At 48.9% G+C, this 22,416-nt stretch overlaps 1 pseudogene; it reads right to left on the reverse strand.

Annotated features, from left to right (window-relative positions):
- Positions 1–2,353: 2,353 nt before the first annotated feature.
- On the reverse strand, positions 2,354–22,002 carry LOC146337424 (cytochrome P450 2F3-like; annotated as a pseudogene).
- Positions 22,003–22,416: the final 414 nt, after the last annotated feature.

Raw genomic sequence — 22,416 nt, forward strand, 5'->3', positions numbered from 1 at the left:
AATACTCCTGCCTATAGTTCCTCTCATCCTTAGAATGAAAAGTTTGTCATCGCTTGCCATTCGTGCTTGTCTTTCTCAAACCCTCTTTTAGAAAACACCATTTGACCAGGAGCCCATCTACATGGGAGGTTTCCTCTGATGTTGCTGTGGCTTAAAGTCATTAGGGACACATGATGTCGTTGCCACTCTTCAGCCACCCCAGAGTTTACCTGTGGGGAAGCTGCATTTTTGCAGAGTACTTTTAGACTTGTTTTTCTTTAATTCAGCTCCCCTGCAGTTCAGCTGCTGGGCCCATCCCTCCACTTTAAATTAGGTATGATCAGGGCATTCCTAGGGGTGTGTCTTTCAGCTGGGCCTGCCCTCCATAACTTAGGTAACTAAAGTAACTCACCTGCCTTTCCAGCACATCAAAGCCCGAGAGTGCTCTTTTGAGCCTTCAGAAATGCCCTGCACACCTATTTCACCAGTGGGAGTAATTAGCCTCAGTGATTATGCACTTCTCTGATGTTTGTGTTACTTCTCCTCCCCAGTGTTGTGTTAAATCACTTCCCTGATGTTGTGTAAAATCACTTCTCTGATGCATAAAGCTTTATTGGAGTGGCAATCTGGCAAGATCTCAGGATCACTGGAGGCTGTCATTGCAAGCAGGGAGAAAGTGCCCAGAGAAGGAGAAAGGGTGGTGGTGGAAGCTATAACTCCTTGACAGTTTGCTGGAATGGGGCGAAATTGGGGGCTTGGGATGCTGTCATGGGGAACCTTCAGATGCTGTACTGGATAACTGGGTTGTTTCTAGAGAATTGTGAGTTAGTTACTTTCCATTCAAAATAATGTAGTAGCAGAGGGGAGCCTGGACATGGGCCAGGAAACAAGTTTCTCTCATTGGTTGAGCAGCCCTGCCAGTTGGTGACATTCAGTTCTACACCAAACCCAGAAGTATGGTTCCTTCAAGTGCTGTGTGACCCACGAAAACTGGATTTTAAAGGTATGGTACACTCGGCTTTTCATGCTTCATGTGTTCCTGATGGGCCAAAGCCAATTCCATGAAAATCCAGCTGCTACCCCAATGCGCTTCTTATTCTGTTGTTGTGAAGACACCCCCCCCCCGGTTTGCATGATCACCACAGCCCACCATGGCTAATGCGCCGTGGTGGGTTGTGGCACCCATGGGTGCCAGGTTGCTGATCCAAGCCCACTGCCACCATGGCTTCTTGTGTTGTCCGAACCTGGTGAGGGTGGCTTGTGGGGGCAGTTAATATACCAACCCACAACCCCACAGCAGGTCCTGGGTGATTTCTTAACCACTGCAACAAGCCCTCCTTGCTGGGTTCAGGTAACTCAAGAAGCTGTGCCCGGCAGGGGTACTTATGCAAATTAGCTGGCAGGTGACCAGTCTGTGTTGGAGGTGTGGCTGTGAAAAGCCACTGTGGCTTGTTAACCACACTGTGATCGTGCAAACCAGGGCTTCTTTTGTTCCCAGCAAGAGTCCCCCCCCCCAGGTCCCTCCAGCAATTTCTTAACCAGGGCTGGTTCACACCTCACAATAAGCCACACTGAAAACAAACCATGGTGGCTTGGTTAATTGCTCACTAAGCCACTCTGCTGCCTAGAGATCAGGCACTGGCCAGCATGCCATGGCCTGTTTCCTCTTCGTCCTCCTGCCCACTCCCAGCACATATCTCAGGGCCCTTCGTGGCACAACTCCTCTACACTCCTGCCATGATGAGGTTCTGCCTCACACCTTTCTCGCCTTGCGAAGCCTCTGCATTGGCATACGTATGCCAGATCTTCGGAGTGGAGATCGGGAGGTGGCGGTGGTGTTGCATTGATGTTTAGGACAGGGTGGCTGAGGGTTTTATTAATTTTCTTCCTTTAACATTAAAAAAAAAAAGCCTCCTTGGCAGCTCCTTGCCATTCCCGCCCCCCGACAGGCAGTGGTTTTAAAAAAACAAAAATGTTCTATTCTTCTTTTAACTCCCCTTGCGGGGGAATTTTGACATGAAAATAGGAGGAGGGAAAGCTTGAACCCTGCTCCTGAATTGCCCTGGTCCCAAATTGGGGCTGCATGCACTTGGCCAGGGGTACGACCATCACGCATACACGCAGATGGTCTTGGTGCTAACTCAGCTTGCGAGGGGATAAAGCCAGTGCTGTCAAATGAAGCGTCGCGCTGGAGGAGGAGGGATGGAGGGTACTGCCAGGAGTAGTCCGGTTTTCTGCCGCCCTTGCCAAGCATCTCTAGCCCTTCCAGATAAGCCAGGTGCACGCTGCTTTGTCGGGTTTGGGCAGCCCAGCAAGCTGTCCGCAAAACAAGCCACCCTGAACAACCCAGCAAGCCCTGCGTTCTCAGGAGGGCTTATGTGTGGTTAATGAACCACACTGAGGAAACTGCACTGGGTCCGAACATCAGGACAAGCAACCCTGAAACAAACAAGGGTGACAACCCACCGTGGGTTGTCATGTCCTGTGAACTAGGTGGACCTCTTGGCTTTCCTTCCTGATCACCCAGCAGTGTTTTAAACAAACGCCTCTGCTCATACATTTCACAGAACCAAACACAAAATTATGTTCCATCTTGTTTTAGTTTTTTTTTTATCATTCTTTCTCTGTTAGTTCATTTTACTGTGGTTTTATCCATTTCTGCATTTGTTAAACTTTGTAAACCACGCTAGAATCAGTTTTGATCAAGGGAGGTATCAAATGTTTAAAAGAAATCGTATCTACTCATACTGACTTCAATTCTCCAGATGCTGGCCCTTTTCTGGCCAAAATGGCAGCACCCATGCATAAGACGGAGGTATCAGCGGACTCAGGATAACTCCAAGGTCTGCAGAAGAAGAAAGAAATCCTAAATTGTGTGGGGTAGGACATCCAAAACAGCCCAATGAGGACCGAGCATGCTTGTGACTGACAGTCCAGGGGAGAATTCCTGGAAAACTGGAGGTGGCGGAGAGGGGAAATTCAATGGAGTACCCTGGAACAGGGCACAGCTGGCTGGCGGGCAGGAATCCTGTGCAGGGAGCAAAATCCACATGTAAAATCTCTTCTGTTTGGTCTTCTGTTGACCAAACGCAGGAACGGAGAGATCAACATCGGCGCAGGAGCATCGAGAGTGCATGGCGCTGAGCAAAGGGTAGATGTAGGTCCCCTGGGAAAGAAACGTCAAGACGATGTTCAGAGAACCTGCGCACTCTCAGACATTTATTTATTTATTTATTATTAAATTTATTAATCGCCCATCTGGCTGGTCACCCAGCCACTCTGGGTGATGTACAACATACCATAAAACAATTTAAAACAATAAAATTCTACAATAAAAACATTTTCTAAAATACCCTAACCCAACCCAAATGCCTGCCTGAACAACCACGTTTTTAATGCACGACAGAAGCTCATTAAAGAGGGGGCATGACGGAGTTCCCTAGGGAGGGAGTTCCACAGAGTGGGGGCCACCACAGAAAAGGCCCTCTCCCTCATCCCCACCAGTCTAGCTGTCCTGGCTGATGGGACAGAGAGAAGGCCATCCGAGGCTGATCTTGTTAAGCGGCCTGTCTGGTGTTGCTGGAGGTGCTCCTTAAGATAGGCTGGGCCGGAACCATATAGGGTTTTAAAGGTCAAAACCAACACCTTGAATTTGGCCCGGAAAACAACTGGTAACCAGTGCAACTCCTTCAGCACTGGAGTGATGTGATCTCGCCGGCGGCTGCCTTTAATCAGGCGAGCCACCGCGTTCTGTACCAGCTGCAGCTTCCGAACCGTCTTCAAGGGTAACCCCACGTAGAGGGCATTACAGTAGTCTAAACGAGAGGAGACCAGGGCATGTACTACCGATGGGAGCAGATGGTCGGGAAGGAAGGGGCGCAGCCGCCGTATCAGATGGAGTTGATACAGCGCTGTCCGGCTCACAGCTGACACCTGAGCCTCCATGGACAGCTGGGAGTCCAAAATGACCCCCAGGCTGCGGACCTGGTCTTTCAAGGGTAGCCGTACCCCATTCAACACCAGGTCAACATCCCCTAGCCTCCTCTTGTCTCCCACCAAAAGTACCTCGGTCTTGTCAGGGTTCAGCTTCAGCTTATTCCTCCCCATCCAGCCACTCACCATCTCCAGACATTTGGACAGGGATTCTACGGCCAACCTTGGTGAAGATTTGAATGAGAGGTAGAACTGCGTGTCATCCGCATATTGATGACACTGCACCCCAAACCTCCTGATGATAGCCCCCAGCGGCTTCACATAGGTGTTAAATAGCATCGGGGAGAGGATGGAACCCTGTGTCACCCCACAAGTAAGTGGCCACGGGTCCGAAACCTCCTCTCCCAGTGCTACCCTCTGGTACCTGCCGGAGAGGAAGGACCGGAACCACCACAATACAGTGTCTCCAATGCCCAACCCCTCCAGGGGGTCCAGGAGGATACCGTGGTCAACAGTATCAAAAGCCGCTGAGAGGTCAAGGAGAACAAGGAAAGAGCATTCACCCCTATCCAGAGCCCTCCTCATATCATCCTCCAAGGCGACCAAGGCCGTTTCTGTCCCATGCCCAGGCCTGAAGCCCGATTGAAATGGGTCTAGATAATCAGTTTCTTCCAAGTGTGCCTTCAACTGCACCGCCACCACCCGCTCAATCACCTTGCCCAAAAATGGCAGATTTGAGACTGGGCGAAAGTTGTTCAGAACTTGAGGATCCAAGGAGGGCTTCTTTAAGAGCGGTCTTATCACTGCCTCCTTGAGTGCTGATGGCATCACTCCCTCCTCAAGGGAGGCGTTCACCACCGCCTTGATCCCCTCACCCAGTCTCTCTCTGCAGCCCATAATGAGCCAAGATGGGCAAGGATCAAGTAAGCAGGTGGTCGGCCTTACAGATGAAAGCACCTTGTCCACTTCATCCGGAGGAAGAAGCTGGAACTGATCCCACAAAACCAGTTTGCCACAGGCCGCCTCTTGCTCACTAACTGTATCCACAGCGTGCAGAGTAACACACCTAATCTGATCAATTTTATCTGCAAAGTGCCTTGCCAAGGCCTCACAGGAGGCCTTAGAATGCTCCAGTGGTTCTGGAGCCACAGGACCAACCAGGCTCCGGACCACTTGGAACAGCCTCCTGGGACAGCACTCTGCAGACGCGATGGAGGCAGCATAATATACATTGCTCGTTCACTCCTCTCCACTCACCATGCAATAACATATCCGAGTGGTGAACAATAAAAGGTGGGAAGTATAATAATAATGATAATTGAAATACAGAATTAAAACCTCTGAGATCAGTTTGCCTCAATACAGCTGCGTCTGGTTCATCAGGGGAGGCCTGTTCAAATAAAAATGTCTCCCGCCAGTGCCAAAGTGAAGCAACTGGCCTGCCTGCCCTCGGCCGGCCGGCCGTTCCAGACAGAGGGTGCCAGCACCCCGAAGGGCCAGACTCGGGGAGACTCCATGCGGGCTGCAGGTCCCCCCTGGGAGCAGCTCACGTGACGGCCTCAGTGACTGGGCAGGCTGGTGAGGGAGGACGCGGCCTCCCAGGTCTCCCAGCCCACCGGTTGTTCAGCGCTTTATGTACTGGTGGCCCACCCTAAACCTGGCCGGTGGGAAACAGGTAGCCGGTGCAGCTCCCTCAGCAAAGGAGCTCCACTCTGAAGAGGGGCAGCTCCTGGCAACACCGGGCTGCTGCATTCTGCACTAGCTGGGCCAGCCGGAAGGGCAGCCCCACAAAGAGCGCGTTGCAGCAAACCAGTCTTGAGGTTACTGCCACCGGTGCCACTGTGGCCCAGCTATCCCTTTCCAGGAGAGGCCGTAGCTGGCCTGCCAGTCAAGCCAGTAGAAGGCACTCCGAGCTGCGGTGGCCACTTAGGCCTCCAGTGACAAAGATGAATCCAGGAGCATCTCCAGATAATGACTCTGATCTTTCGGAAAGAGTGCTACCCCATCCAGAACACGCAATTAGCCTATACCCTGAACTTGGCAACCACTCACCCACAGGGCCTCCGTCTTGCCAGTCTTACTGATTATATTGATGGCACTTAGCTCCAAATCCCCATATGATATGGAGTCATATAGTTGTTAAATAGCATCAGGGGCAATATGGTATCCTGTGGAACCCTGTAGCTCAATTGCCAAGGGACTGAGGAACAGTCACCCAGTGATACTCTCCGAAACTGACCTTACAGGTAGGACCAAGAGTACTGTAACACAGTGCCTCCAATGCTCAACTACAGAGTAGATCCAAGGGGATACTAGACAGTATCAAAAGCTGATGAGAGATGGAGCAGACGTAACAGAATCAAACTCCCCCTGTCCCTCTCTCAATAAAGGTCATTCAACAGGGCAAACAAGGCTGATTCAGTCCCATGAGCAGGCTGAGACCCAGATTGAAATGTGTCTAGATCATCAGTATCCTCCCAGAGTGCTTGCAATTGCCCCACCATGACTCTCTCAAGCACCTTCCCAAAGAAAGGGATATTGGCAACTGGGTGGTAGTTGACAAATGCCATTGGGTCCAGGGCGGGTTTCTTCAGGAGTGGTCACAATACTGCCTCCTTAAGGACAGCAGGAGCCATCTCTTCCCATAGAGGAGCACCTGCCATACCCTGGATCCAGCCAGTCGTATTCCCTCGGCTAGCATTGATCAGCAAGGAGGGGCAAGGATCGAGAAGGCACGTGGCTGGTTGCACTGCTGCAAGCATCTTGTCCGTGTTGTCAAGCCGCAAGAACTGAAAGCGACACAACAAAATCAGGCAGTTGGTAGCGTCAGACTGGAGCTGCACCAACGACAATGCCAAGTTCACCATGGAGATGTGTGATTTTGTCCTCAAAGTGTGATCCAAAAAGTTCACAGTGAGTCCCTGAGCGGTCCAGATTTATAATCACTGGAGAAGATGCTAACATCCCACAGACCACTTGGAACAGTACCACTGAACAGCTTACCTGTGGATGCAATGGAGGCAGCAAACTAAGCCTTCGTTTCTGCCTGTGCTACCACATGGTAGGCACGATGATGTGCTGTAGAACATGTTCAGTCATCTTCACCTCGAGTCTTACACCATTTGTGCTCTAATTGATGTCTGGCCTGTTTCTTTGTCCACAGCTCCCTACTATACCAAGGAGCAGAACAGGCTCTACAGTCCAGGAGGGGGCACTTAGGTGCGATCCAGTTGATGGACCATCACATCTCACCATTCATGGTGAGACTAGGGACTTGGCTGGATCACCAGCTCCCTCCACCAGAAAATCCCCAAGAGTGTTCAGAAATCCCTTGCATTCCATGGAACTCCTGGGTGGACCTTCTGAAGATGGATAAAATGTGCTCAATTCCCACTCCCACCCGAGTTTCTTGCCTAGACCAACTGAGGTCGAAAAGACCAGATCCTGACCTCTCCATCCTCATTGGGATGTGTCTTGGGAATCTTACCTTAGGGATGACGTATCCCCTGAAGCGGGTGTCTCGCATGACTGCATGTGGAAGGTTCATGGGTACAATGTCACTAAATTGCTGGATCTCATGCAGCACAGCCTCCGTATAGGGCGTTTTATACCTGTCCTCATGGACTGGGATTTGATCTTGCCCAATCACTCGATCGATTTCCTCACGGAGCTTTTCTTGGGAAAGGGATGACAGTAATTACGGATCTTCCCAAAACCAGAATAAGACCATCCAGTTCCTTCTGGACACTCCCTTCACCAGAGTTTAGTGGACTGAGATGGAGCAAACCAGCTGATACATTTTGGATGTGCAGTTTAGTTTTTGAATAACTTGAATATTCCACTTCTTGAACTATTCATTTGAAACCCACCAACGCCAAAATAGCAACCACATGGCAGGAATTTAACCCACATCTTACACCCACGTCAAAGTAGTTTCCCCTCACTTTCTTAAGGTGCTGCTGCTTCTTGTGTGGGTTCCTCCCCTCCCCTTGTATCTGCGGGCACTTCAGCAAGATGAAGAATCTGTATCTCAGGGTGGTGCTGACAGTCTCTGTCCCAACAAAGAATAAATTGAATGTGGCCATGACCAAATTCTCCATGCAAAATTCAAGACCCGGATCATGTTTTTCCTGTCAAGAGTCAAGATGGAAGAGACACAGGTAGACTTCACATTTTTCTAGTGGTTGGTGAGGACACAAAGCTCACTCATTACCTGCTCCATCTTCATTAAGAAAAGGTCAATGTAATTCTGCAGGGCGCAGGGATCCAGCGAGGCTCGCTGCATCTTGATCGTCTCTCTAATGAAGCTGATAATCACCTGAGAGCATTCGCTGCCCGCATGGTGTGCTCCAGGGATTGTCTCCATGATCTCCGGGAAGATATTGTAGAGCTGTGGTTTTGCATGGCAGAGCAGGATCACGTGAGTATGTCTGGCCATCCTTATCACGTACATCCTGTAAACTCAAACTCCCAAAAGGGGAGGTGCTGAGCTCAGGCATGGCTGGAAGCCATAACCTGTGACCTCTTAGGTATAATACTTGACACGTGTTCCCTGGCCCTCAGAGGCTCCATTCATAATTTCTTGTATTACTTCATATATATTGAGGGCCAGTGTGATCTAGTAGTCAGAGTTGGACTGGGGCTTGGGAGATCAGGGTTCCAGTCCCCACTCAGCCAAACAGAATGAACTTGAACTCTTAAAACAAGAGGGAAATTATGACTTGATATGTATAACTGAGACTTGGTGGGATGACTCTCATGACTGGAATACCGCAATTGAAGGATATAACTTGTTCAAAAAGAACAGGAGGAACAGAAAGGGAGGTGGGGTTGCACTGCATGTGAAAAAGACATATCTCTGCACAGAATCATAGAATCAAAGAATCATAGAATCATAGAATAGTAGGGTTGGAAGGGGCCTACAAGGCCATCGAGTCCAACCCCCTGCTCAATGCAGGAATCCAAGTCAGAGCATCCCTGACAGATGGCTGTCCAGCCTCGTCTTGAACGCCTCCAGTGTGGGAGAGCCCACCGCCTCCCCAGGTCATTGGTTCCATTGTCGTACTGCTCTAACAGTCAGGACGTTTTTCCTGATGTTCAGCCGGAATCTGGCTTCCTGTCACTTGAGCCCATGATTCCGTGTCCTGCACTCTGGGATGATCAAGAAGAGATCCTGGCCTTCTTCTCTGTGACAACCTTTCAAGTACTTGAAGAGCGCTATCCTATCTCCCCTCAGTCTTCTCTTCTCAAGGCTAACCATGCCCAGTTCTTTCAGTCTCTCTTCATAGGGCTTTGTTTCCAGTCCCCTGATCATCTTTGTTGCCCTCCTCTGAACCCTCTCCAGTTTGTCTGCATCCTTCTTAAAGTGTGGTGCCCAGAACTGGACACAGTACTCCAGATGAGGCCTAACCAGTGCTGAGAAGAGGGGAACTAGTACTTCCCGGGATTTCGAAGCGATGCTTCTATGAATGCAGCCCAAAAGAGCATTTGCCTTTTTTGCAGCCACATCACATTGTTGGCTCATATTCAGCTTCTGATCCACAACTATTCCAAGATCTTTCTTGCTTGTAGTGTTGTTGAGCCACATATAACTGTGCCTTTGGTTTCTTTTTCCTAGGTGCAGAACTTGGCATTTATCCCTAGGAAATGTCATTCTGTTGTTTTCTGCTCAGCGCTCCAGTCTATCCAGATCGCTTTGAATTTTGTTTCTGTCTTCCAAAGTATTAGCTATCCCGCCCAATTTTGTGTCATCTGCAAATATGATCTGCATTCCCTGCACCTCCTCCACCAAGTCATTCATAAAAATGTTGAAGAGCACTGGGCCCAGGACTGAGCCCTGCGGTACCCCACTCGTTACCTCTCCCCAGTTTGAGAAGGTCCCACTGATAAGCACTCTTTGAGTCCGATTCTGTAGCCAACTGTGGATCCACCGGATCGTTGTTTCATCTCGCCCACTTTGAGCTAGTTTGCTCATCAGGAGATCATGGGGCACTTTGTCGAAAGCTTTGCTGAAGTCGAGGTATATGATGTCTACAGCATTCCCACGGTCCACAAGGGAGGTGACTTGATCAAAAAATGAGATCAGATTTGTCTGGCAGGACTTGTTTTTGACAAATCCATGTTGGCTTTGAGTAATCACTGCATTAAGGTGCGTCCAGATGGATTGCTTTATCATCTGCTCCAGCATTTTCCCAGGGATTGCTGGCAGGCTGACCGGTCTGTAGTTCCCAGGTTCCTCCTTTTTACCCTTTTTGAAGATAGGGACAACATAGCCCTCCTCCAGTCATCTGGCACTTCCCCCGTCCTCCATGATTTCTCAAAGAGAATAGATAGCGGTTCTGAGAGTTCTTCTGCCAGTTCCTTTATTACTTTATTACTAATTATTACTTTATTAATAGTTCATCTGGCCCTGGAGATTTGAACTCATTCAAAGTCATTAGGTGTTCCTTGACCATATGCCTATCGATCTCAAGCTGCAATCCTGCCCCTTCAGCCTGTACTTCGCCTTTGCCAGGGGGTTCATAGACCCTCTTTTGGGAGAAGACTGAGCCAAAGTAGGAAATGAGCACCTCTGCCTTTTCTTTGTCCTCTGTTATCGTTTTGCCATCCTTATTTAATAGCTGAACCACCATTTCTTTCCTCTGCCTTTTACTATGCACGGAGCCTTTTTGTTGCTTTTAGCATCCCTCGCTAACCTCAGCTTGTTCTCAGCTTTAGCCTTCCTGACGCCATCCCTGCAATTCTGTGCTACCTGCCTGTACTCTTCCTTTGTTGCTTGGCATTCTTTCCACTTCCTATATGTGTCCTTTTTTGTTTTCAGGTCATCCCTAAGCTTTTTGTGAAGCCACATTGGCTTCTTCTGTTGTCTTCCACCTTTTCTTCTTGTTGGAATTGTTTGTGATTGTGCCTTGAGAATTTCCTTTTTTAAAAGCTCCCACCCATCTTGGACTCCTTTTCTCGTTCGCGTCGCTTGCCATGGGACCTTATTGATCATTGTTCTGAGTTTATTAAAATCAGCTTTCCTAAAATCCAGGGTACGCGTCTGACTACACTCAGCTTTTGCTTCCCTTAGAACCAAGAACTCAAGCGCAACATGTTCGCTTTCCCCCAGAGTTCCTGTAACTGCTACTTTATCCAATAAGTCATCTCTGTTGGTTAGGGTCAAGTCAAGGATAGCCGATCCTGTAGTTCCTTCCTCTACTTTCTGTTGTTGTTGTTCAGTCGTTCAGTCATGTCCGACTCTTTGTGACCCCCTGGACTATAGCACGCCAGGCCTTCCTGTCCTGCGCTCTCTCCCGGAGCATGCTCAAGTTCATATTCATTGCATCGGTGATGCTATCTAGCCATCTCATCCTCTGCCGTCCCCTTCTCCTTTTGTCTTCAGTCTTTCCCAGCATCAGGGTCTTTTCCAGAGAGTTTTCTCTTCGCATTAGGTGGCCAAAATATTTGAGCTTCAGCTTCACTATCTGTCCTTCCAATCAGCACTCAGGGCTGATTTCCTTTAGGATGGACTGATTTGACCTCCTTGCAGTCCAGGGGAATCATAAGAGCCTTCTCCAGCACCACAGTTCAAAAGCATCAATTCTGCGGCGTTCAGCCTTCCTTAAAGTCCAGCTCTCACAGCCATACATTACTACTGGGAAAAGCATAGCTTTGATTAGACGGACCTTTGTCGGCAAGGTGATGTCTCTGCTTCTTACAATGCTGTCTTGTTTATTTATTTATTTATTTATTTATTTATTCATTTCATTTCTATACCGCCCAATAGCCGAAGCTCTCTGGGCTGTCTAGGTTTGCCATAGCTTTCCTCCCAAGGAGCAAGCGTCTTTTAATTTCATGGCTACAGTCACCGTCTGCGGTGATCTTGGAGCCCAAGAAAATAAAATCTGTCACAGCTTCCATTTCTTCCCCTTCTATATGCCAGGAAGTGATGGGGCCAGGTGCCATGATCTTCATTTTTTGAATGTTGAGTTTCAAACCAGCTTTTGCACTCTCCTCTTTCACCCTCAACAAGAGGCTCTTGAGATCCTCTTCGCTTTCTGCCATTAGGGTGGTTTCGTCTGCGTATCTGAGGTTGTTGATAATTCTTCCAGCAATCTTAATTCCGACCTGTGATTCATCCAACCCGGCGTTTCTCATGATGTACTCTGCATATAAATTAAATAAGCAGGGTGACAATATGCAGCCTTGTCGTACTCCTTTCCCAATTTTGAACCAATCGGTTGTTCCATGTCTGGTTCTTACTGTTGCTTCTTGACCCTCGTACAGGTTTCTCAGGAGACAGGTAAGGTGGTCTGGTACTCCCATCACTTTAAGAATTTGCCACAGTTTGTTGTGATCCACACAATCAAAGGCTTTAGCGTAGTCAATGAAGCAGAAATAGACGTTTTTCTGGAATTCTCTTGCTTTCTCCATGATCCAGCGAATGTTGGTGATTTGATCTCTAGTTCCTCTGCCTCTTCGGAACCCAGCTTGTACTTCCGGTAGTTCTCGGTTCGCATACTGCTGAAGCCTAGCTTGTAGGATTTTGAGCATCACCTTGCTGGCATGTGAAATGAGCGCAATTGTGCGGTAGTTAGAACACTCTTTGGCGTTGCCCTTCTTTGGAATTGGAATGTAAACTGACCTTTTCCAGTCTTGCGGCCACTGTGGAGTGTTCCAAACTTGTTGGCATATTGACTGCAGCACTTTAACAGCATCATCTTTTAGGATTTTAAATAGCTCAGCTGGAATACTGTCATCTCCACTACCTTTGTTGTTAGTAATGCTTCCTAAGGCCCACTTGACTTCACTCTCAAGGATGTCCGGCTCAAGTTCAGTGACCGCACTCTAATGGCTATCAGGGACATTCAGATCTTTCCTGTATAGTTCTTCTGTGTATTCTTTCCACCTCTTCTTAATCTCATCTGCTTCTGTTAGGTCCCTGCCTTCTTTGTCCTTTATCATGCCCGTCTTTGCACAAAACATTCCCTTGAGATCTCCAAATTTCTTGAAGAGATCTCTAGTCTTTCCCATTCTGTTGTTTTCCTCGATTTCTTTGCATTGTTCATTTAAGAAGGCCTTCTTGTCTCTCCTTGCTATTCTCTGGAACTCTGCATTCAGTTGGATATATCTTCCCCTTTCTCCCTTGCTTTTTGCTTCCCTTCTTTCCTCAGCTACTTGTAAAGCCTCATCAGACAGCCACTTTGCTTTCTTGCATTTCTTTTTCTTTGGGATGGATTTCGTTGCTGCCTCCTGAACAATGTTACGGACCTCAGTCCATATTTCGGACCTCCTACTTTCTCCTACTTCTCCTACTTACGGACCTCCTACTTTCTGTAGGAGGAAGTTACCCACCACACAAGTCAGGAATTTCCTGGAGGGGCCACGTTTTGCAGAATTTGTCTCCCAACAGATATCGGGGAAATTGAAGTCCCCCATTACTACTACATCATGCTTCCTTAAAACATTGGCTATTTGCTTTTCACAAGTTTCATCCTCGTCTTCTCCTTGGTTGGGTGGCCGGTAGTAGACTCCGACCACCAGGTTCCTTTTATTCTTTGCTCCATTTATTTTGATCCAGATGCTCTTGATGGGGCTACCAAGCTCATCCTCCTGTATTTCTGTGCAGAGATATGTCTTTTTCACATACAGTGCAACCCCACCTCCCTTTCTGTTCCTCCTGTTCTTTTTGAACAAGTTATATCCTTCAATTGCTGTATTCCAGTCATGGAAGTCATCCCACCAAGTCTCAGAAATACAGGAAGATGAGCTTGGTAGTCCCATCACTCTTCTCTTCTTCTTGTTGTAGGCCTGTGTTTCATCACCTCTGTTTGACTGTGTCCGGGTGGACACTGAGCCCATAGAATCCCAGAGTAGTTCTGATTCTGAGGAAGAGCAGTCGCTCCTGGGAGAGGAGCGCGCTCCTCTTTCCCAGGGCCAACAGCTGACGGAGATTCCTCCCACCGGCATTCCTAGCTTAGATAGCAGTCCTGGGAATGATAGAGCGCAGGAAGCAGACTTGATGGACACGCGTCGCCGACGCAGAGAATGGCGCCAAATGGAGGGCGCGGAATGGAGGCGTAGTGCCCGGTTGGCGCACAAACAACGGTTGCGCCCAGAGGATCCAAGGGAAAAGGGGAGGGACTCTCCCTAGCCCTTAAGTTCAGGGTCTGCCAGTGATTCCCTTTCAAACGGGGACCAACTGTTCTAACTTAGGGCATAGGTACTCTGCTGCTCATATCTGGTTGCTAATAGTAGAGTTGTTAAGTTGTAAAAGAGGAATAAAGCTTTGAAAAGAATCCCTTTGTCTGTGTCTGGACTTGGCTACTGGATTAGACTGAGAGAGGCCTCCAAGGGGCCCTTGACAGACTGAACTTCAGCCTCTTGCTCACTCTCATGTAGGTTCCCCTGTGATTCTTCCTCTGCAGGCTGTCCTCCAGTCTCATCTGCAAGTACCTGGAATCGGTTCCACAGCTCCACTGCTTCCACTGGTGCAGAGTGGCAGCTAGTTCTTCTTCTCCTAACTGTCACCCTTTTCCAAGGAGTATCCTGTACTCCATTTTTCTTCACCTCAGCATTTCCCACTGCCTCATCTTGCTGTTGCTCTTCAAGCTTCTGGTCTTCTCTTTGCTGCTGTAGTTCCCCCATTCTGTCCAAGAACGCTTCGTGTTCTCTTATTCCCCGGAGGGTCGACAGTAGCCGCTCCAGTCCACTTACTTTTTCTTCCAGCAGCGTGATCAACTTGCACTTGTTGCAGGTGTAGGCCATGTTGTTCCCAGGCAAGAAAACAAACATTGCACACACCTTGCAGGTCACCAACACCGGAGAGTCCTGTCCTTCCATTGCCTCTTTCCCCTTTTTGTGTCTAGCTTTGGGATTGTTCTAGACTAGCCTGTGCCTGCTCCTCTACTCAGTAGAGGTTAAAAGCAGAGTCCCACTGGTGTGGAAGTGTGTGTTACAAGACAAATAAATGAAAAAAAAAGTTAGTTAAAAAATAAAAGAAAAAAAATGTTAGGGGTCTCCCCCTTGACCTCCCCTGCCGAACTCCCCTGGCCAACTCCTGTTTGCTCCCCCTGTCCGCTCGCTCTGGTCACTCGCTCTCTGGGAGCTTGCTTGCTTCTGTAGTCCCTGGACCAGCTGGAGGAGCTTGCTCTGCTCTGCTTTGCTCTGCTTTGCTCTGCTCAGCTGGGAGGCGGGAAACAGACTGAAGCTTCCTGCCCACTCAGCTGCTGGCAGTACTCAGGCCACCCCCCCCCCCCAGTTCAGTTGGAGCTCTCAGAAGCACCTGGTGAGCTCACAGCCACTCAGGAGGATAAAGGGCAGCGCCCTGGGCTTCCTGCAGCCCACTTACCTCTTAGCCTCTGTCTCCTTTGTCTCCTCAACCACTGCAACTCCCCTGGCCAACTCCTGTTTGCTCCCCCTGGTCACTCGCTCTCTGGGGTGGATCACAAGAACAACTTACCATGGGGTGGTCAGCTGGAGGCTCTGGGTCAAAACTCCCCAATCCTTACTTTCTGCATGTAGGTATGAGAGCCAGAGGAAACAGCATGAGGTGGGGTTGCCTTTTCCCTCCTCGCAATCACCCCAAGCTATCCTATGAAGCACAGTGCAGGCAGCGGAGGGGGGGGGGCATTGTGCCAGATTGCAGCAGAGCTCATAGAATCATAGAATCATAGAATCATAGAATAGTAGGGTTGGAAGGGGCCTACAAGGCCATCGAGTCCAACCCCCTGCTCAATGCAGGAATCCAAGTCAGAGCATCCCTGACAAATGGCTGTCCAGCCTCGTCTTAAAGGCCTCCAGTGTGGGAGAGCCCACCACCTCCCCAGGTAATTGGTTCCATTGCCGTATTGCTCTGACACTCAGGAAGTTTTTCCTGATGTTCAGCCGGAATCTGGCTTCCTGTAACTTGAGCCCATTATTCCGTGTCCTGCACTCTGGGATGATCAAGAAGAGATCCTGGCCTTCTTCTCTGTGACAACCTTTCAAGTACTTGAAGAGTGCTATCATATCTCCCCTCAGTCTTCTCTTCTCAAGGCTAAACATGCCCAGTTCTTTCAGTCTCTCTTCATAGGGCTTTGTTTCCAGTCCCCTGATCATCTTTGTTGCCCTCCTTTGAACCCTCTCCAGCTTGTCTGCATCCTTCTTAAAGTGTGGTGCCCAGAACTGGACACAGTACTCCAGATGAGGCCTAACCAGTGCTGAGTAGAGGGGAACTAGTACTTCCCGGGATTTGGAAGCGATGCTTCTATTAATGCAGCCCAAAATAGCATTTGCCTTTTTTGCAGCCACATCACATTGTTGGCTCATATTCAGCTTGTGATCGACGACAATTCCAAGATCCTTCTCGCTCGTAGTGTGGTTGAGCCACGTATCCCCCATCTTGTAACTGTGCATTTGGTTTCTTTTTCCTAGGTGCAGAACTTGGCATTTGTCCCTATTAAATGCCATTCTGTTGTTTTCTGCCCAGCACTCCAGTCTATCCAGTCATGATGGCCTAATCATAGGCTATGGCAGGTGGGGTGTCGAGGCTGGGTTTATAATTCCTCCACCTAGAGCAGAGCTTTCCAAACTGTGTGCCGCAACACATTAGTGTGTCAGTCGCAGTGTGTAGGTGTGTCGCGCGAAATGCAGAAAATTGTGCGGAAGGGCACTGCGAATCTCCCTTACTCGCGTTTGCTCCCCTTGGCCCCTCCCCCGGAACTTCCTAAAGCAGCTAATGTTAAAGCAGCTAAGGCTTAGCTGCTTTAACATTAGCTGCTTTAGGATCATGTGGCGTCTTGACGTAGGGCGCTCGTGATTGGCGGTGTTGGAGCAGTGCGGCGAGGGAGAGGCGCGGGGCGAAGAGAGGGGAGGGGTGGGGAGGCGCCGCCCTGGGAGCAGAGCTTGGCCGACGCCGGCGCGGAGAAGTGGCAGCGGCCACCAGCCCTGCGAGATTTCGAGCGCGCCCTTTGCGGACTTCTGCACCGCGCTCCTGCGTGACCAGGCCAGAGTAGCGTGCGGGTGGAAACGCCGCCTGGGACTGGGACTGCACCGAGCGGGACGTCCGCCACCTTGGCCAGTCGGAACGGAGCTCAGTGGAGGCCAGGAGCCTCGGAATCGGCCTGCTCCCAAGCACCCGGGCGAGCGCAGCTGCAGGCTGTTGCCCCGTCAACCCACCTGCTGCTGGCTGAAGGGAGGCCACCCTCCCAAGCCCAATGTGGCAAGCAGCAAGCCACCCACCACGTGGCACTTATGATTTGATTTCTGCCATTTATTTTTATTTTTACTGCTGTAATTGTGGATTAACCACCCACAGGCAGTGTACCACCGGAGAGTGCTGGAACTGGACTCTGGACACAGGCACTGCAAATATTTACAGCAATATAGCCATATATATTTACACCATTTTTGTTGGACTTTTGCTTCTCTACTTCATGTGTTTTTGCAACTGAGCTCCTACCTGGGCCTATGTGTCCTAATATGTATTGTAAATACTTTAGTTAATTTTGTTTATTTTTCACATTTTCTTGCACATATTTACATACTGTTACTCATAAATGACAACAATGTATGTCATTATCTTACAAATCATATATTTTTAAAAATATAAATGAAAGGTTTTCATGAGATATGTTCTATCCCCATACATTTCGTTATTACAATTTAAGTATGTGTCCGTATCTCTTATAACGGGTTAGTTTAACCTCCAGTTTGCTAGTAAAACTGAATTACCATGTCACGAAATGATGCATGTCTAAAAAGTGTGTCACCAACATAAAAAGTTTGGAAAGCTCCGACCTAGGCTAGAAGATCCCACTGGAAATTTCTGTACTAGTAAGTTCTAAGCAAGACACAGCCAGGTCTATTGCTCTGGCAATTGCAGCATGGTTAAAGAGAGTCCCTTTTAGAATGGTGGTTAATAAATATTTTAAGATAAATAAATACAACAAAGTGAAGAGAAATTGGAGGCATCTTCCTGCTGTACTCACCATAGACTGGGGCGAGTGGGCAACAAAGAGTCGTTTTGCTATCATGTTGTTCAGTGTGAGGAATTTCTGATCGCCATACTCAGACCGTTCCCCAAAGACAATGGAGCAGATAACTTTGGAGATGGCATGGCTGAGAATGACGATGGGGCTGAACTGTCATCCCACAGATAGAGAGGGAGAGAAACCACTATGCACCTGGAGGGCTCATAACTTCGCCAGCTGGAGTCCATGGCGGAGGCAGGTGTCTTTACCTGAGATCAGAAAGAGCTGGGACAGGGCCTACCGTGTGTTTTGCGGAGCTCCTGCACCAAGTACCAGGCCTTCCCCTGGATTTGCTCCTCAATGGATCATTTCCCCATCCCGAAATCCTGCAAGAAGCTGAGAGAGAACCTGCGAAGCTGCCTCCAGCGATCGCCATTGGTAAAGGTCAGCCTTGGCAGAGGAAGCATGGGGCACGTGACTGAAGGGCCCCGTGAGAAAGAGGGAGAGGTTTTTAAAAAACAACGAAGCTGCGTAGAATCCCATTCTGGGTACAGTTAGATGCAGTAAAACTCATGTCAGCCTCCACCTGTGCCTTGGGCACGTTACTTGCCCTTCTGACTAGCCATGCCCCCCATGGCAGCTGTTGTGTGGTGCTGCCCATGGCAAATGGCTCAAGGTGCCCCCTGCCCAAAGGTTTGCCTACCGCTGCTGTACAATATTCATCCTGGGGGTGGGGGAGTCAGAAAATGCACGTGCTATGTTATATATTGTCTTCTACAATCACATCCCATTTCCAGACCTCCATTTACCAGACAGATTTCTTCTAACCTTTATATTGTAATCACAAAGACAACTTTGTTAAATAAGGTTCTTTACAACCACTGGTTAGATGTAAATGCAATTTTACTAAGTTGTTGTTCAGTAGTTAAGTCATGTCCGACTCTTCGTGACCCAATGGACCATGGCACGCCAGGCCTTCCTGTCCTGCGCTCTCTCCCGGAGTGTGCTCAAGTTCATATTCTTTGCATCGGTGATGCTATCTAGCCATCTCATCCTCTGCCGTCCCCTTCTCCTTTTGCCTTCACTCTTTCCCAGCATCAGGGTCTTTTCCAGGGAGTTTTCTCTTCGCATTAGGTGGCCAAAATATTGGAGCTTCAGCTTCAGTATCTGTCCTTCCAATGAGCACTCAGGGTTGATTTCTTTAGGATGGACTGATTTGACCTCCTTGCAGTCCAGGGGACTCGTAAGAGTCTTCTCCAGCATCACAGTTTGAAGGCATCAATTCTTCGGCGCTCACCCTTCCTTATAGTCCAGCTCTCACAGCCATACGTTGCTACTGGGAAAACCATAGCTTTGATTACGCGGACCTTTGTCGGCAAGGTGATGTCTCTGCTTCTGACTATGCTGTCTAGGTTTGCCATAGCTTTCCTCCCAAGGAGCAAGCGTCTTTTAATTTCATGGCTACAGTCACCGTCTGCGGTGATCTTGGAGCCCAAGGAAGTAAAATCTGTCACTGCTTCCATTTCTTCCCCTTCCATATGCCAGGAAGTGATGGGGCCAGATGCCATGATCTTAGTTTTTTTAATGTTGAGTTTCAAACCAGCTTTTGCACTCTCCTCTTTCACCCTCAACAAGAGGCTCTTGAGATCCTCTTCGCTTTCTGCCATTAGGGTGGTATCGTCTGCGTATCTGAGGTTGTTGATAATTCTCCCAGCAATCTTAATTCCGACCTGTGATTCATCCAACCTGGTGTTTCTCATGATGTACTCTGCATATAAGTTAAATAAGCAGGGCGACAATATGCAGCCTTGTTGTACTCCTTTCCCAATTTTGAACCAATCAGTTGTTCCATGTCTGGTTCTTACTGTTGTTTCTTGACCCTCGTACAGGTTTCTCAGGAGACAGGTAAGGTGGTCTGGGACTCCCATCTCTTTCAGAATTTGCCAGAGTTTGTTGTGATCCACACAATCAAAGGCTTTAGCGTAGTCAATGAAGCAGAAATAGACGTTTTTCTAAGTATGCTCCTTTAAAAAAAAGCCTCCATCAACAAACGGTCTAAATTCTCCAATATTTAACTGAGCAAACCAGAGACCTGCTTGGCAAGATGCCACCAACCCACCCCAGTCCTAGCAACAATCACATCATGATGAGCCCCCACCTTCCACCCTCCCACATTGCTGAAGGCTCTTTGCTGCTGGATGTCTTCTTCTGCAATTGCTCATCCTCCACTGATTCAAAAGCATGAGAGCTCACCGAGTGCGAGGAGGCCTGGTGACAAAGCATCTCAGCCCCCGTGACGGAGCATCGAGGTAAAACGAGGTTTGCCTTTTAGGCAAACAAACCCAGTAATAGCAATAAACAAAACAGTTATAAAAGTAATAACAAAGGCAGTAATAACAATAAACAAATGCAGTAATAACAATAATAACAAACCCAGTAATAACAATAAACAAAACAGTTCTAAAAGTGGCAAGCCAGCAAGGGGGGGGGGGCTCTCCAGGGTATTGCCCTGAGTGCCACACATACCACTCTCTGCCCGCTGAGCAGAAGTCGCAGGCTCTCGATGGACTGAGCTCCTGTCTCCCAGGGAACAAGCTCATTCCCTTGAAGCCAAGGCTCCCGACCTGGAGAAGCTGAGATAGGCAGAAAGGTTGGTGGACAAGGCGTTGGCATTGCTATACCACTGAATATGATAAAACTGCTCAGCGGTTCACAATATTAAAATAAAATATTAAAAAAAGAATATAGAAACACAGGATTAACAGCGCTAAAACAGTTCCAACTACAGTAAAAAAATCAAGCAGCAGTAAAATGGAGCAACATAATTAATTTACCACCCAGGGAAAACCTGGTGAAGAGGTGTGTTTTCAGGAGGCGTTTAAAAGATGCCGCATTTTCTGCCTCGTGAACAATACAAGGGAGGGTTTTCCAGATGCTGGGTGCTGCTGCAGAGAAGGCCTGCCATCACTGGAGTAAGAGGGAAATGATCCCTGAGAAGGGACCCATTCCTTGGGAGACAAACAAAAACCCTCTCGTGCTGAGAATGTGCCTCTGGGGGCAGGGGGGCTTGTGGTAGTGGGAGATTCGATCATTAGACATATAGAAAGCCGGGTTTGTGATGGGCGTGTGGACTGCGTGGTGAATTGCCTGCCTGGTGCGAAGGTTGTGGATATCACGGGCCGTCTAGACAGTGCTGGGGTGAAGTCAGTGGTCGTGGTCCATGTTAGTACCAATGCTGTGGAGAAGTGTAGCCATGAGGTCCTGGAAGCCAAATTTAGGTTGTTAGGTAGGAGGTTGAAATTCAGGATCACCACGAAGGTATTCTCTGTAATGCTATCTGTTCCATACGCAGGGCCAGCATGACAGGCGAAGCTGACAAGTCACAATGCATGGATGAGATGAACATGATTTTTTTAGGCTCTGGGGACATTTTGGGACAAGCCTGTAGAAGAGGGACGAGCTCCACGTGGACCAGAATGCAACCAGAATGCTGGTGCTTAACATAAGAAAGGTGCAGGGCAGCTTCTAAGCTGAACCCTGGGCGTGACCTACATGGGGCATTTAGTCTGGTTCTGCTGCAGCCCTAAGACGATTGTGTCATGCATAGCAAGCCTGCTTTTTCTTGCTCTGAGGTCCAGATTTTTGGAAACTGGTTTTCTGATGGATTTCCTGGCTGTGGCAGCTTCAGCGCAGTTTGGGCGTCTGAGTGACCTGGATCACCTTCGGTGTGGGAGCAGCACTGATTGGTAGAAGGGAAAGTTGCATGGGGGTGGGGGGAGAGCAGAGGGCTAAACACGTCTGCATGGAAGTAACTCCTTGCCTTCAGCTGCACTTTGCTGAGTACAGGAGCAGAGGGGTCAGGAGATCCCCTTCGTCTGTTCATCTGAATATTCATTGATGGCGGGAGTGGGAGGGGTGGGCAGCCAGCCTTGTTGCTTTGAAATGGCTCTGTTGCGAACATGTGCACGACGCGAATGATTCTTAAAAGGGATCACCCCCAAATCACCCTTACTGCCGCCAAGAAACAGCAGCCGGGGGGGCAAGGCAGGGCTTGATAAGCATGCCTGCTCCCAAGCCGCTCTCTCCCGTGGCACTTCACTGAGCGCAGGAGGGGGGCGGGGCGGGCAGCCAGCCTCTGCTGTCCATTGCCCTGCATCTACGCAGTCGGTGGCCTTCAGCCCTGATGGAGAGGCTCTATCCACACAGCCTCGAGCGAACCCAGTTGCTGGTGCCGTTTGCCCTGAGAAAGCAGAGTTTCTCCAATGAATACACCACGGGCTGATCTACATTGCGCCCGCCATTGCAATGAATTCAGTGCTCCGTCAGGTTAAATGCTCTCGCATTAAAACGTGATTATTCACACTCACCCATTTTCCCCGTTGCAGTGCTTCATCAAATACACAAGCTCAGTTCACACTCGAGCGCTGTGCTGTTTTCCTGCTGTTTTCCTGCGATGTTGTTTTTTCTAATTCAGGCATGATCTTCCAAGATTCGAAGCTGTGAAGCTTCACAACTTTGAAGCGTCGAAGATCATGCCTGAATTAGAAAAAAGAACATTGCGGAGAAGCCC

This window comes from Heloderma suspectum, chromosome 10 (assembly GCF_057233095.1).
Source record: "Heloderma suspectum isolate Gila_16-S chromosome 10, 16-S_ref, whole genome shotgun sequence".
In the NCBI taxonomy this organism is placed as follows: Eukaryota; Metazoa; Chordata; class Lepidosauria; order Squamata; family Helodermatidae; genus Heloderma; species Heloderma suspectum.